Source organism: Salvia miltiorrhiza, chromosome 2 (assembly GCF_028751815.1).
Source record: "Salvia miltiorrhiza cultivar Shanhuang (shh) chromosome 2, IMPLAD_Smil_shh, whole genome shotgun sequence".
In the NCBI taxonomy this organism is placed as follows: Eukaryota; Viridiplantae; Streptophyta; class Magnoliopsida; order Lamiales; family Lamiaceae; genus Salvia; species Salvia miltiorrhiza.
This window is the reverse complement of record NC_080388.1, coordinates 43462612-43479590: the sequence shown is the minus strand read 5'-3', so window position 1 is coordinate 43479590 and position 16979 is coordinate 43462612. Positions and strand designations below refer to the sequence as shown.

Here is a 16979-nt window from a genome sequence, read left to right as displayed (position 1 = left end):
ATGAAGTTATTTCAATTAGATAGTCCATAAGCCAACATGTAGCATGGATTGAACCGGGGTTTGGGGCTTGGGTTTCATAAATTTCCCCATTTGGATCAACAATAAATATTCTGATTTCATCATAAAAATAAAAACTAACAAAAATAACCTAATCAAGACACGTGTCACACCATAGAGCTTAAACGACTACTTCCATTTAACAACGACTCTTTTTTTAGCTAAGTCAAGCTATAGTCTAATTTAATGCCAACACTTGCCGAGCTTGATTTGATTATATATACTATATATACATGAATATCCAGATTCGTAGTAAATAGAGAGAGAGAGAGAGAGAGAGAGAGAGAGAGAGAGAGACATATAAAGGGATCAGGTGGGAGTTGAGGGATCTCAATCAGAGCTGTAGACCAGAGGAATTCAAAGATACCATCGAAAAAGTTGTGAAACAAAAGATACACTCCTCTATACTCGCCGTTGTATTATTCATTATACTATATGTACGTGTGTCGGCACGCTGCAAAATCTTGTCTTTTGCGGTGGCGAATTCTTAATAATAAGTGCTTGTATCACACACACTTGACGGTGAGGGTGCGTGTTTGTGCAGATTGTGAGAGAGGGGGGGAACAGGGTTGGATTGTTTGAGCGGAAAAGTAAAATGTTGGAGCTGAGAGATAGGAATTGCTATCCGGAGGCGGTGGTGGGAGTCAATGTGGGACTTGCTTGTGTTGATGGTGTTATTGCGTTTATTGCTTTTTATCAGGTAATTTCTTGTTTTGCTTTCTAGTTATTTTTTTGTAGTTGATGGTTTATGCATAGTGGAATATTACGTTTTTGGTGAGCTTATTTTTGGTTGAGAAAATTGATTCAATTTGAAGAGGGTATTAGAGAGAGTATGCTATATTACACTTTTTATATTTCCTAGGCAAGAATCTTGAAGTTGTCTGTGTCTTTTTTGTGTGATTTGTTTTGGATTCTTTGGGTTGAGGAGTGATGTTGAGTGTTGTATTGAGATTTAGATCATTGCAATTGGTTCTTTAGTGAGCTTTAGTTTGGTTGTAATGAATGTGGATTTGCACCAACAGATAAGGAAACATTGTATACTATGTGAGAATTGGTTTTGGCTATTTTTGGTTGAGAAATTTGATTCAATTGGAAAAAGGGTTAATAGAGAGTATGCTATGTTGCGTTCTTGAGATTTCCTATGCAACAATCTTGAAGTTTTCTTTGTATTTGTTGTTTTGTTTGTTTATTATTTGGGTATAGGAGTGATGTTGAATGTCATATTGAATTTTAGATCGCTGCATTGGTTCTTTGGTGAGTTTTAGTTTGGTTGTAATGGATGAGGATTTGCACCAAGAGATAAGCAGTGGTTAAGAAAATGGAGAGTGATTGAGGCATTTATTGGTTTGTATTGGGTGATTATTTTCTCTCTTTCTGGTTGCTGTATGTAGTGGTTGATGAATGCATTGAGGCGACATTACATTCTTGATGGGAATTGGTTGATTTATCTTGGTTTTGGTTGTTTTTCTGTGATAAATTTGGATCAATTGTAAGAGGGTTCGTAGAGAATGCTATGCCACATTCTTGAGGTTTCTTATGCAATGATCTTGAAGTTTTCTTTATGTTCGTCATTTTTTTGGGGGGGGTTATCCGGGTAGAGGATTGACGTTTTAGTGTTGTATTGAATTTTAGCTTTAGTTTGGTTGTAATTATTATAATAGAAGACAAGTAAACGAAGAACAAGATGAACACACAGAGGTTTATGTGGAAACCCAAGACGGGGAAAAACCACGGGCAAAGGAGATAATTTGACTATCAGTTGAAAAGGGGTGCAAATCATCTGCATAACCCTAAACCTAGATGGAATCCGTCTTTGTATACAGGTCCATACCACGGGGGCGGTAGTTGTGGCTACCAATCCCTCAAGCCCTAACCATGTAGTAAAAAAATCAAAGTCGCACCATGAGCCTCTCGGACTCGGCCCAAACAGTTTGGATCACTCTCATCAACAGTGATTTGCACCAAGAGATAAGCAATGGTTAAGAAATTTGAGAATGATTGAGGCATAAGTAGACAATATAAGTGAAAGAATGGAGATGGGGTTGTCGGCTGCTGCAAAAAGTGAACTTTGTTAAATGTGATTTTAAACATGGCTATGGAGTTTCTATCAATTGTAGTTTGAAATTTCAGTCTTAAGAATTGTTTGTACCTCATTGAAGTTCGACTTAGGAATGCAGTATTAAAAATTGGGCTGATATAGTGATACTGGTTTGGTTAGTTTAGACGACTGGATTATAATTTGGATGAAGAGTTTCCCTGAAACTTATCTGCTAGGTGGAACTGATGGCATAATATGTGATAGCTGTCGGAAATAGATGAGTGGAAGTAGCTGCCAAATTACTTGGGAATGCAATAATGGTTTTTCTTGTTAGAATGCAAACCAAACATTGTTGAATTTTGGCCAATTCTTTCAAATTGATAATGTAACCATATTTCTAACGATGGAGTAATTTTATGCCAATTTGTTGTCTTGGTAAAAAAATTATGTGACACAAGAATCAAATGGATCTACCTGAATTATGAATATTAAGTTTAATTTTGTCTTGCTCTGACTTAACTTGGAAGTTGGAACCAATTTGGATCATTGATTTTTGTATGATTTACAATTCATAAAAGGAAGCATTATTGTATATATAAAGAAGCATCATTCATAGTTTCTACGGCTGAAAAGTTTCTAGTATAACTCATCCATGTATGTATACATGCACTGATTTTCTTTTGCATCATATGTGTGCATTAATATTTCCTCAATTTTCCACACATTAATATGTGAAAAGCGAAAACCATTGCAAATTTCCATCTTTTCTCTTTAACTAATATGCCCATCAACCACTTCTCCCTCAAACACGCCCTAGAGACATCCTAATTACTTAATCCTTACCCATAAACCTATCACGTTTAAGATTCCATAAATTTGCATAAAGTATATTGGCTAAATATGTAGGCGATTAAATCAATGGTCTTTGTTTGCATTAAATAAATTCTGAAAAGCAACAAAAAACAATATATATACGCACATGTATATGCTGAAAAATAAATAAATTTAAAAAATACAGTTGAAGTAGATCCGAGTGTTTTTTTTTTGCTTTTGCTAGTAGCCCAAATAAAAATGGTTTTAGCTTAGAAATTTTGTAAACCTTGAGCATTTGACTCGTTTCTACTTTATTTCTTTTACCAGTCTTTAAGCAGTTTTTTGTACCTTATTTGATTTCTCTTCATGTATCAGTTAATGAGGATTCATTCAAGGAATCCACTACTTGGCTGGAACCGTCAAAAGGTAATTTTATGACTTATTGGCCCTAATGGAAAATAATGAGTGGTCAACAGTCTTGTTTCATTGTTGAGATTTTCGAAATTGGATCTTGAACGTGCTCTCATTTTTGTTTGAATTGTTCAGACCTTTCATCTGATGATCGGGTCTTCAAATTTGGGTGAGAATATTACGGCTTTTGAGTAATGTCATCAAACAAAGCCTGTGAGTCGATGCAAGTTGTGCTACGTACACGACAACATGCACACAGGCTTCTAGATTATCAAGAAGCTCACTCTTTATTCTCCGTTATTGATTCTTAGAATATAAAAATATCTGTGGCAGGTTATTTCCTATATTTTGTGTTGACTCTTGTTGCTGCCTGTAAGCGTTGGACTTGCTGGTCGCAATCCTGTGGATTCGTTGTCATGGGTATGCCGAGCTCAAGCATGTTGTGATTATTGAAATTGAATGTTGATAATCGTAGTACAACAGTTGCTCACCGCAGAGATATGATTTTTCCACAGCTTTCCCCAAAATTCTGTTTGTTGCAGCATTTCTTCTACTTTTGTCGTTTTGGTAAGTCTTCTTTTTAGCGAATTAAACTTTAAAATTTTATTTTTCCGTTTTTTTCCGGCCTGTAAGTTTCATGGTCCCACTCCAGAAACTACAGTAATAACATCAATAATATTTGCAATCTAATATTTCCCATCACATATTTGGTTTGAGCAGTGCAAAATAAATATAGAATTATACCTGTAAATTCTCTCGATGTTTATCTCTATTTGCTGTGTATTAGAATATTATTCATACGATTTGCTAAGCATTGTTTGTTTGAAATGGTTCCTTGTACAGTAATTTACTGGCATAGTCTTTTTGTGCTACGCAAAAACAGAATTTGGGCAAAGTTCAATAGTTTACCTGCTGTTATTATCCCAAATATAAAACCCCTTTCTCGGATTTTAGGATAGTACACTTTTTTTATTAGTTTGTGCCTTTGTGGACCCTATTTTCTTAAGTTATATCTGTAATATTCACTGGTAATATGTTTTTGAGTTTCTAATTTGTGTTGGAATTGGATGCTACCTCAAAATAATACTATCATGATTTAAAGCTTAAAGGACCGATATGATGGCTTGCAGGGTTGACCTTTGCCATAACTCAAACGATGACGATGAAGACGAAGAAGGATGGAGCCCCCAAGATGCCCTACTGGAGAAAACAAACACTACTGACTCTAACACCAGTAGTCGACGTAGATGTTTCTCCTTCATGTCAATTCATATAGGAAGTTGTCAGAAAGTCGTGGTTTTGGTATAAAATCAACTTCTAATCCTTCTGCAACAGTCATTGTCTTAAAAATGTTATCTTCTGTTTTTTTTTTTTCTCTTATCTAATAACAATCATTTGGGCAGGTCTCTATCTTAATCTTTGTAATAATGGTAGCAGCTTCTGTGCTTATATGGATAGGAATGGGGAAGAATCCTATTGACTCAGCAGTCGTCGCTCAGGCACGAATACTTGCCTCTTTGGTTGAACCGATTCTAGTGTGTTTCGTGTAGACTCCAATGATTTACTTCTCAATTACAGATCTAATTACTTCTCGAGTCTCCTCTACTTTTCTTCTTCACCGTTTTACCAACGTAAATGACACATAGAGTGAGAGGCTCCGCTCTTAGCCTTTAATATTTTGAAATTTTTAAAATTATGGTTATTTTGAATACAAGAATTTTGCAAATGGAAATTCTACGCTGTTGAGAGTTGAAAAATGCATATATTTTAGACTATGCTAATCCCTATGTACTGATTAGCAAGCAAAAAAATCTTGTTACCTTTTTGCAGGTATACGTAGATCTGATGGCCGTAGCAGTTCTTTTGCTCGGAGGAGCCTTGGCTTGCTACGGTGAGTACCCGTATCCCTTCAGTATTTGTTTGCATCTTCCTTCAGTAATTTTAGTACCATGATAAGATTGTTGAATTTCATGTGGTATTATGCTTGTATGAGTTACCTTCTTAGGGTCCTAGTTATTAAAGCAAGGCTCACTGTGCTCATGTGTCCAGCGCCTTGAGCCTTGGAGTCACACGACTTCGACAAGGGAACTATTTAGACGTGTGCCTAGTCTCGTAGGCTCTAGGATAATTTGTTCCATAAGCATTCCTTCATTTTAAAATAGCGTTAATAGTAGTTTATGACCTCAACTTTGGTGTTTTTTTTATGACCTCAACTATAATTTGTTTTTTAAATATCTTGAACGCTGCAAATTTGTTTTATTTTGTCTCACATAAAAAAATTCAATATTGGGTGTCTTACTAGGCTCACTTGTAGAACATGTTTTTCGATCTGAGATGTCGCATGATAAACATTTTTTTTAGGTGAGCCTATTTGACACGACTTTTATACGAGACAAAAGTACGTGTGAGCCTAGTCAAATTTGCAAGTTCTGTAAAATAGATTAAAGGGAAAAGGTGCAGATCCACTCCTATAGTAGAGGCCCCTGTGCGTATTGCTCCCCATAGTCGACATGGAATCAAATAGGCCCCCGAAGTCTGAAAAATCGATCAATTAAGCCCGTTTGACTAACCGCTGTTAGTCAAACGTTAGTCAATTTTTTTTTACCCCCAATTTCTTTCTTCTTCCAATTTCTACCCCAAATTTCTACCCCCAATTCCAATTGAGCCACCGCCGACATCTCCCTCGGCCTCTTCCGGCCGCGACGAGGCCGCCGGTCACCTCTCCCTCAATCCAACGCCGACATCTCCCTAAGCCTCTCTCTTCTTTTCCGGCGGCGACGAGACCGCCGGTCACCTCTCTTTCTCGTCTCATTCTCTCTCGCTTGTTTCTTTCTGTCGCGCAAAAGTAGTTCAGATTCCAGACAAAGGGAGACACAACGGCGATCGGTGTGTGTCTAGGGTTGTTCAGGCCCGATTCAGGGGGCTGTTGGGCGACTGGTGGTCGGAGGCGGCGCCCCTTGCCGGATGATCGAAGGGGAAGAAGTTGGGTCGGATTTGTGTTTGTTCAAGAGAGATCTGAGCGAGAGAGAAGAGGAGAGCTTCGTGCCGGACTCGGGAAGGAAGAGAGACAGAGGGAGGTGGCGGTTCCTCGAATCAGAGAAGATGGTGTCGTTCAGTTCTTCACCGGAAGAAGGGCCGTAGCCGTGGCGCACGTGGTCGTGGGGTCGAAGAGGGAAGAGCGGGTGGAGGAGCCGCTGCGGTGAGATCTTAGACCAGAAAATTGGCTCGCGAGATCTTAGACCAGAAAATTGAGCTTTAGAAATAGAGAGAGGGGGATATCTCTCACTCCCGTCTCACTCCTTCAGTCGAAAATTACAGCAGCCACTGTAGTCCGCCGGCACCGTTCTAGCTTCACTGGAAAATGGAAGCTTCTGCTTTGAAGAAGGAAGGTCGGCGTTGATTTGGACGGCTCATTTCAGACTTTCAGCCGAGAGAGAGAGTGAGAGTTGGATTGAAGGAGAGGCCGAGGGAGATGGCGGTGGCTGAATTGGAATTGGGGGTAGAAATTGGAAGAAAAAAGAAATTGGGGGTAAAAAAAAATTGACTAACGTTTGACTAACAACGGTTAGTCAAACGGGCTTATTGATCAATTTTTCGGACTTCGGGGGCCTATTTGATCCAATGTCGACTATGGGGAGCAATACGATATAGGGGCCTCTAATATAGGGGTGGATCTGCACCTTTTCCCTAGATTAAAAATAAAGTTGAGGTCATAAATAAAAAAACACCAAAATTATTCTTTATACTACCAACACTTCAAAATACCATGAGCATGAATTATTCTTTAGACCACTTCGATTATTAAATATACGACCATGGAAGAACAACTTATAGTTAGTACTTGGGTTACTCCGTATATCTTAATGTTTCTTTTCCAATCATCTTTGTTTCAGGACTTATATTGTTCTTGAAAATGAGAAAAGTTAGATCCGAGCAAGCTTCAACTGAAATGTGGAAGGTAACTACTGAGTACTATTATGTGTCATCATTTAATGCTGGCCCAAATACTCAAATATGTCCCAAATCATCACCATTTTTTTCAATTCTATCCCGAAATATGAAGTTTGGCCAATTAATATCCAAACTAATGGAACTTATCAAATCTAGCGTTGGACAAATTTTTGGATGCCTAAAAGCTTAGTAGGATTGTAACGATTTGATGTGGAAATACATGCGCAAAAATGACTTTTGTAATGCCATGTAAGCTCAATATTTCATTTTTTTTATATTCCTCCTTAAAATGACATCGTTTTGAACTTACATGGCATTAATAAAAGTTCATCTTTAGATATGTATTTCCACATAAAATTTGCAGCTATTCTACTCAGGTTCTAAGTACTGAATTTTTTTGTATAGGATAGATTTGCATAGTTCGGGACTGAAATGAAAATTGGTGATAGTTTAGGATATATTAGAGTATTTAGCCTTTATTTTTATTTTTATTTATCCTATGTTTTTTGAGTTGAGTTGCAAAAGTTTCTCTAACTCCTACATTTGAAAACTTGAACTATTCCCTCTTCGTGCTACCAATTTTTCTTCTTCATTCATTTCTTGATAAAGATAAAGTAAACGGCTAATTCTTGATTTTTGTCGTTTAACCTATGTCTATCGTGCTTTGCATCTATGTACAGGTTGCTGGCTTGGCCATTGTGTCTGTTATATGTTTCACATCAAGTGCCGTTGTCGCTATGGCTACAAATATACCTGTAAGTTCCCATTGTTCTTCATTACACATTCTCTCCTATTCTGATTCCAGCAGAGAAAGCATATCAAAGCGAATTAAATCTTGCTGCAGCTATTTTATCACTGGCACTGAGCAACAGATAGACGATGTTTATACATCTCTTCTACTGGTTTTATATTATTTTATAGGTACCCTTTCCAACTTCCCTGTTCCGTTATAAGTCCATACGCTATGATCTTATATCGAAACTTCTCGATTCAAAAGTGTCGTCGAATTTTCTTGATGCGCTATTTGTCTTACATCCAGGTTCGTCAATCCCTTCGGCCTTTGTCTTATTCGTGATGAGAGAATTACCCCCTCTAGCCATGATCAATACGCAACGAGAATCAACCACAATAGCCTTTATTAGTGACAGATCTGTGGCTGTCCATCCACAGCGCCGGACAAATGAAACCAGTGCGTGGAGTCAGGTTCGACTCTCCCCTCTCAAAACTTTATGTTCCTTAAGCTTCAGATGCTTCATATGATAGCTTCGAAAGCATCATTCCTCATAAGATTTGGCAATATATTGATAATTTTTGTCGTGTTAGGTATGTCGATTTTAGGGGTTAGCCACGTATTTGTAATTTTGATAGCAACTTTTTCTGTTGTGTTCACTTGTTTGATTATTCTTTTTCAACCTCCCGAATGAACTAAATTTGTAGCCCCATTTCTGCCCTCAGCCGGTTTGAGGTTTCGCGATTGCAGGTCTCTCGAGTAAGCCCCATATGAATCGCGCAGTGCGCGTTCACCGCCCTCCCAATCATGCCTGAAGAGCCCTCAGTTGTGGAATTATGGAAAGACGATGCTGTAAATTAAGGGGGCTGGTAGACATAGAACGTTGACTGTGTGTGATGAAGCTCGATTTTAAGCTCTAGAAGGCGATTGGGGCTACGATGCTCGCCCGTCTTCCGTGCCCTAAATTTGAAACCAGCTTTGGATGTTGTACATAGTAGCAACTACACATGGAAGAGGTTGATGAAAAAAGTTCCTTATATATTAAAGACCATTCAGGTGTTTGATCTGGCAGTTATTTTCTTCTTTTTTCCTTCTTTAGGTCAGTTTATATTTCCTGCCTGTGTTTGATGGATTAGGGTTTCTTATTTATGCAATAGATGTTCCACAATCAAACCATGATGCATAATAGAGCTTGGTTTTTTCTATACATCTGTGGACTTCTTTTTTTCTTTCTTTGAAGAGAAGAAATGTATAGTTTCCAATATTTAAGATTTAAAGTATTCAGAGCTTAAGATGTACACTAGTTCGGTAGGAATTTAAATTGACGACTATTAATTGTATATTTATTAACATTTATTTGTATTTTATTTTATCAGTAATATCAGGTAGAAGAAATTGTTGGTTCGTTATTATCTTGTAAATTTAAATTAAGAAAAATATTAATTTATACTTTAATGTTTGATCATTTTCACAAATATACTCCAAATATATTGAAAATTCAATTAAATACATAGTTTTTTTAATATAGTGAATTGAATGTCAGTATAAGTTATACTCCATTTCATCCTTCAGGTTCTTCGATACTATGAACTTGAATTTCAATTAAATACATATCTTTCGATATTATGAACTGGAATTTCATCCTTCAGGTTCTTCATGCCAACTGATTTCATGAAACTTTCATTCACTGGATATTATTTTCAGTTCGGCTCGAATATCCATTCTTTATAGTGGTCGTCTCAGTGGATATTTTGCCTGCTCTAGAGGAGTTCGGCAAGGTAATCATCTTTCACCGATTCTTTTTGGTATTGCTGAATACGTGTTGAGCCATCTTATTGCGAATTGCATTTTTAGTTGTGCTCATTACTTCCCACCTCATCTACTCTATGCAGACGTATCATCATATTTTGCAAAGCCTCTGTTAGAAACGCACGCAAAATCAAGGAGATGCTCAGCTATTATGGCTCGATTTCTAGACAATTTTGCAGCCAAGAGAAATCTAGTGTTTTCTTTGCCTATGGTGTCACCACTTCGATGAGTCGTGCTATTCATCGTGTCTTGGATTTTTCCTCAGGAGCTTTCATGTCACTTATTTGGGACTGAGTCCCTCTCTTCGTGGGCCATCCCAGGGCGAGTTATTTCTTGGCAACCAAGGACCGCATTATTAAAAAATTTGCCATATAGAAAGGCCTCCAATTTTCTATGGCAGGCAAGGTATGCTTGGAAGGGCCTCCAGCTTTTTATCTGGACAGGTAGCATCTACAAACGACCGGCTTGTTACTTGTGCCATTAAAGAGGAAAGGGCTTGGGCATAATAAGATTTTTATTTTCTTGATGAACAAGTGTTACCTTATGAAGATGCTTGGAAGATAGTGAAAGGGCAAGACTTTGCATTTCGGATCCTTCGTTCGATTTGGTTGAGTTTGGCTACTCTAAGCACTTTGTGGCTAATTCCTCGGTTTGGCTCGACATCAAGCATGAGATTGATGGGCTAGTGGATGACTCTTACTCATACGTGGGTACTGGCCACTGCACTTATTTCTGGAAAGACGACTGGCGTGGCTACAAACTAATTGATAGACTGACTATTCTGCACTATATTCATGGCTATCTTAATCAATTGGTTGATGATTATTTCTTTGATGAGCTATGGCATTTCTTGGAGGACTTTATCGCTCTTCACTCGAGCATTGTTTGCGACATATTGCTCCTGCCTATGGGTAGAGACCAAAACACGCGTTTTTGGAAGCCGACTGTTCGAGGGGACGTCACTGCTGTCTTGGCTTTTTCAAATAATTGTCATCGTTTCCCGAAAGTCACTTGGGGCCTCTGGATTTTGGAGGCGTTTATCCCTGTGAGACAATCTTTGATTTGTTGGCCCATTCTTCATAACAAGCTCCCTACATTGGATAGCATGAGACATCGTGGTTTGATTATGCCGAATTATTGTTATCTTTGCTCTAATTCTGAGGAATAGATCGACCACATATTCTGGCATTGTTCTGGCATTGTGCGTCCGTGCAAGCTATATGGTTTGTGTTTCTAGCTTGGTTTGACCGCCTAAATCTTTTGGATTGTGCAGATATCCATAGCTTCTAGGTTATGTCTTGGAATGTTAATTTCAGCTCGCAGATCATGAGCTTTTGGAAGGCTGGCATCATTAACTTACTTTGGGGGATTTGGCATGCAACCAAGCGGCTCTTGATAATGTTCACTTCCGACAAAAAGGCGTGCTACAGTTTATAAAGGTGGCTTTTAAAGATATGGACTCTCAATTCTCGAAGCTTGGCATGTCTAATTCTTGGAACGATTATGTCATTATTCACAATATTGGCGTCTCTTCGCGAGCCACGTCTCCACTGGCTTTCATCAATGTCCACTGGTAGCCCCCTATAAATCAATGGATCAAAGTCAACACCGATGGCTCAACCTCTGGCGCCCTGGGGAAAATCGCAGCTGGCGCAGTTTTCAGAGATAAATAGTGTTGCATTGGAGGTTGTTTCCATATTAAGGGTGGTACTGGCTTTTACTTTCGAGGCTGAGCTTCTTGTGTTGATCACGGCTTCCATTGCTCATTCAAGAGGATGGTTGCATCTTTGGATTGGAGCGGATTCAAGCTATGTTGTCTGGTTGGTGGACACGCGCTCATGCGACGTCCCCTGGCATTTCATGGCTCTTTGGAAACACACCATTGCTCTCCTTCGTGATTTTCATACTCAAGTTTCGCACATCTATACAGAGGGAAACAAGACTGCGAACATTATGTCCACACACAGCTATATCCGTATGGTGCGATGATTTGGGCTTGGTCTTCCTCTCAAGTAGTTGGCTCGTGTCTTCATCACAGGACTGGGGTCTCGACCTTCCTTGTTGCCGCAACTAGCGCTTGGGGATACGACATCATTTATTCAGTTCTTGTTCTTGTTCCGTTGCCAGGGGGATGCTTTTACTATGCGGCATTATGCTGAATAGGTGGAGCACATGCCGTTTTGCTTGGGTTTTTGGCACCTCAGGCGGTATTCCCAGTATGGTTCTTTTGCTTTTGATATTTATTTTGGTTACATCAGGTTTCGTCATGGATTTTGCAAGGATCGTGAGTTTGGTGGCTGCAGTTTGTGGTCTAGTCTGGAGCTCGCTTTTCTCTCCATGAATGGTTCGTTCGGTTGGGATCACGGTGGTTGGTGTTGGGGTGTCTCCCGAATTTTTTTTCAGCTCTCTGGTGCGTTAGAAGCTTAGATCTGGGAGGTCGGGCTCTGTTGGTGGCTCCACGGTTGGAGAGGGTACACCGCCCTCGCCAGTTGGCGTCGGGATTCTATTGATGTGGCCATCAGCTCGTTATGGGCAACTGTGGTCTTCTCTCTTGCTCAACCTTTTCATCAAACATTTGGTGTGCCAGATTTCTATGCTTGGATTTTGCTCCAGTACTGATTTAGTTACTCTCCTCGTGCAGATAGCGTGCAACCCACCAGATTTTGCGATTCGGGCCCTGGAAGATACATTGTGGTTCTCAGGCTTTTGAGAATTCTTCACAGTACGAACTCGGTTCTGGGTTCCTTTTATTTTGGCGCAATTCGCTGGTAGGCCCTGATAGCGCTAGCGCCGCTGCCAGTTGGTTCTTCTAGCTCGCGTGCATGGGAAAGACTTGGGTCACTTTAGAGAGATGGTCAGGCTAGAGCTCTACAAGTGATCCTGTTTTTCTTGTGGTAGATTCTTTTTTCGTTCAAGGCGACATAGCGTGGGTGATGATTAGTCTGAAGCTCACGTCTATGTTGTCTCCTTTTATGTCCTGTTGTGACTTCTCCTGTTAGATGAGCACTATTTTTCCTCTTTAAGGGTTTTCCCACTGAGTTTTTTTCTTAAAGAGGTTTTAATGAGGCTCGACCCTTAGTCTGCTTCTTTGTGCTTTCAAGAGTGTGTCCTAAGGTTTTTTTTTTATCTCTCTCTTTTTATATATAATTTCATTTTAATAATAAGTTATACTATTTGTCTCCGAAAGATAGCCCTAAAAATGGATGGTATGAATTTAACAAAAGTGATTGACTGTGAGTGGAAAAATGATATTTCATCCGTCCATCAAAGATGGGGCATATTCTTTGGGCACGAGTTTTAATAAAATGAGTGGCTAATGGAGAAAGAGTCCTACCATTGTATGAAATGAGTAGTTGATATTTAATTAAGGGTTAAGTATCAAATTCTCCCCTAACGTGGAGGCCCTTGGAACGTTTAGCACCCTATGGGCAGGGGTGTGTCAACTAAGCCCATGAAGTACTTAATTTCCGCCAATTAACCCCTCCGACTTAACGGACGGTTAACACCGTTAACTTTTTTAATTTTTAATTTTTATTTTATTTTATTAGTGGTGGGACCCACACCATCTTCTTCACCAAGCTCGCTAGAAACACGTCGGAAACCTAATCCACCCCTTCCCCGAAACTCCGGTGTCGCAGCGGCGACAAGCCGCCGTCGCCTCCAACTGTGAGCCCATTTCTCGACTCAGAGTAGGCGCGGACACGAAGACATATTTGAATTCTTGTTAATATCTGTATCTTTTCTCAAAATCTAGGAGGCAACATTGTTGGAGCGATTATACTAAATTTTGTATTTGGGTATTTCATTCATTCATTAATTGTTCAATTCTTAAATGTAAATGAGATTCCTCAAGGAGGGGCTGAAGTCCCACGCGCACGCCGTCAAATTCGGTTTTCTCCCAAGAATCGTCACCGCCAATCAACTCATCGATTTCTACTTCAAACACGGTCTTACCAGAGACTCCCACAAACTGTTTGATGAAATGCCTGACCGAAACGTGTTCTCTTGGAACACCATAATAAGCGCTTATATCAGAAGCAGAAATCTCATCAAAGCAAAGCAAAGTAGTGATGGTTGTGAAAGTAACGCGATCACTCTTGTTCATTCAGATGTAACTAGATGGAGACGGAGCTCGGATTGATGAGTTCACATATACTACAATGCTTAATTTAGTGGCCAAGTTACGGGTTCTGCGGTATGGCGTGCAGGTGCATGCATTCATGGTGAAGAGCGGGAATGATCCGAGTGCTTGTCACCGCTACGACGTCGGAGTTTCGGGGAAGGGGTGGATTATGTTTCCGGCAAGCTTGGTGAAGAAGATGGTATGGGTCCCACCACCAATAAGATAAAAAAAATTAAAATTAAAAAAGTTAACTGTGTTAACCATCCATTAAGTCGGAGGGGTTAATTAGCGAAAATTAGGTACTTTAGGGGCTTAGTTGACACACCCCTGCCCATAGAGTGCTAAACGTTCCGAAGGTCTCCATGTTAGGGGCGGATTTGATACTTAACCCTTTAATTAAATGTAATTTTTTTTGTAAAGATAAAATATAAGGAAAAGAGGTGGGCCCATGTACTAAAAGGGAAAGTGCCCTATTTTTTGTAGACGTCAAATATAGTAATTGTGCCCCATTTTTGGTGGACGGATGGAGTATTATCTAAAGGTTAGTGTTAATAATAATGATTAATTATATTATAAATAGAAAATGAGGTTTACCATGTTATGGGGTATGAACTATTTTTTGTGGACGTACCAAATAATAAAAATTAACTATTTTTTTAGGGATGGAGAAAGTATTTGTTAATATTTATAATTCGATCTAAAAGATTTTCATGAAGCCTAAGTTTTAATTTAAACTTAGGAATAATCCTAAAAGTTGGCCAAAAAAAAAAAAGAAATATCTCATTGATGGCCTCAATTGTGTGAGTATGTGACACGCACCCATCGCGCGGTGCGATCAAAATACTTGTGTATGCTCCAGACGGACAGTACACGCTTCTATGCTTACAACCGGACTGATTAGTCTTAGTGGTAAGCTAGGGTCGATCCCACGGAGAGTGAGGAACTACTTTACTCTTCGGGTGCACAGATTGAGTTATCAAGGTCTCAACCTGTTTATCTGCATAAGTAAACTTAAACGGAGATCAAATATAAAAGGGGATAAGATTTGAGGTAGATCTTGACTATTGTCGATATTGGTTTAGGTCATGGGCATACTAAAGATTCGTCCATGCTCCGTATAATCTCAAGGAGTAGCCCAAAGACTTTGGGACTTTTCAAGATATTACACTTCACACTTGGGATGGTTGAGTCCCTTGTAGTCACTTGATCTGAAGGTCACACATTCCCCGGTCACAAGGCAGTGTGCTTCACTTCTCCTTAGCTAGTAGTCATACATGTTATCCACCAAGTATGATCCTCACCAACCTTCTCTCCTAAGGTCCCCGGCTCTGTATGTTTAGCAAAAACATCTCCCGGGATATACATTTTCGGCTGAGAACCGACCGGTCATTGATATGCTTACGGCACAGTAGGCGCTTTCCTTGTTTGATAATCATGGCTTTATGTCTCGACACAGTTGATGGGTAGTTTCTAGAGAAGCCCAAAACCGAGGAAGAACAATGTATCCTATAAATTCTTTCCTCACATTTCGGATCTTTTTTTTTTATCAGAAAAAAGGTTTCATTAAACATGCAAGGCATCAGGGATGCCCCAAGTTACATACACAGAGTGCTCGAAAGATTTCCGGAGCACCAAGAAGAGAAGGAATCATTCCAATCAAGTAACTCAAAGATAGACATCTAACTCCACATTCTAGTTTTAATTTCAAGGCTTAAACCGTTGATATCCCAAGCCCTTCCTTCGAACCGACCTTCATTCCTTCGTCTCCACAAAACCCAGATCGTACAACTCCAAAGAGCCTTCAAGAAATGTCTGCTTTTCTTACCTTTTCCCAGATAGGTGAAGGCTGTGAAGTGATCTTCAATAGTTGCCGGTCGGGCCGAATAAAAGCCAATCCACCGCTGTAGAGAGTCCCAAACTGCTTCCGACTTCGGGCAACGGAGGAAAAGGTGATTCACCGTCTCGGTAGCATGGAAGCAAGCAGCGCAGCTTCTCTCAATGAAATCCAGATCGACGTTCCTCTTGACCAGGTTATCGCAGGTTGGGAGTCTATTTTTAAGAGCTCTCCAAGCCGTCATCCTAGCTTTCTGCGTAGCAGGAGCTTTCCAAACATTTTGGAAAACACTGGGATCTTTTGTTGTCGTCGGGTGCCTCTGGTTTTGAAGCTTGATTGCAAGATAAGCTGATTTTGTAGAGTACGTTCCATTCTTATCTGCAATCCACTCCCACTCTCACATTTCGGATCTACAATGCATTTTATTGACGCTGCTCAGCTACTCGGTCGTGGGTATACCAGTTGTCACGCCCTGGTATACCCTGGCCTTTACTTGACATGGACGGCCTTTTATCGAACGGAGATCACTCGTTAGGCCCCTACTATCCATGATTTGGCACAAATCCTTTCGGAACCACTGGACTCAACCGAAGGCACACATATCGACAATAATCATTTCCACTCCTCAAATCTCACCAAGAGGACTACTCACACATAATGGAAAACATAAATACGAAATAGAATGAACACATAAATGAAATGAAATACGAAATACTTGATATCAAAAGTACCTAAGGCAACAACCTTGGATTTGTTCTTCACAACGGAATTGAAATACGAAAAGCAAATAAATTGTTTGGTGCGGAAAATGTAAAAGAACTGAAAGTAAATTGTTTTCTTGGTGAACTAGCTAAAGTCTAAGTCTAGAGGAACACTAAAAACTAATGTGTAAGTGTAAAATTTTGTAGGTCTCTCAATGTGTTCTCATGTGAAAACTTATCTCTGCCAGCCACAAATGCTGGACTTTAAATAGCAGTTCGGTAGCAGTCAAAGTCTAGCTGGCAGATGATTTCTTTCCATATTTAGCTTGATCCTTGATTGATCCGATTGATAATGGATCTGCAACTGATTTGGGGTTGATTCCATCTTCTTCTACATCCTTCCCTTGTTAGAATTCGCCATAATCTTACGGGTAATCTCCTCCACGCTCTATATATAGAAAATCGGCGGTTCACGGGCTTGTCCTTTTTAATTTTTTTTTTTGTATTCTTTT

At 39.5% G+C, this 16979-nt stretch overlaps 1 pseudogene; it reads left to right on the top strand.

The window, feature by feature from the left end:
- The first annotated feature begins 316 nt into the window (after positions 1-316).
- LOC131013594 (tobamovirus multiplication protein 1-like) lies at positions 317-9207 on the top strand (annotated as a pseudogene).
- Positions 9208-16979: the final 7772 nt, after the last annotated feature.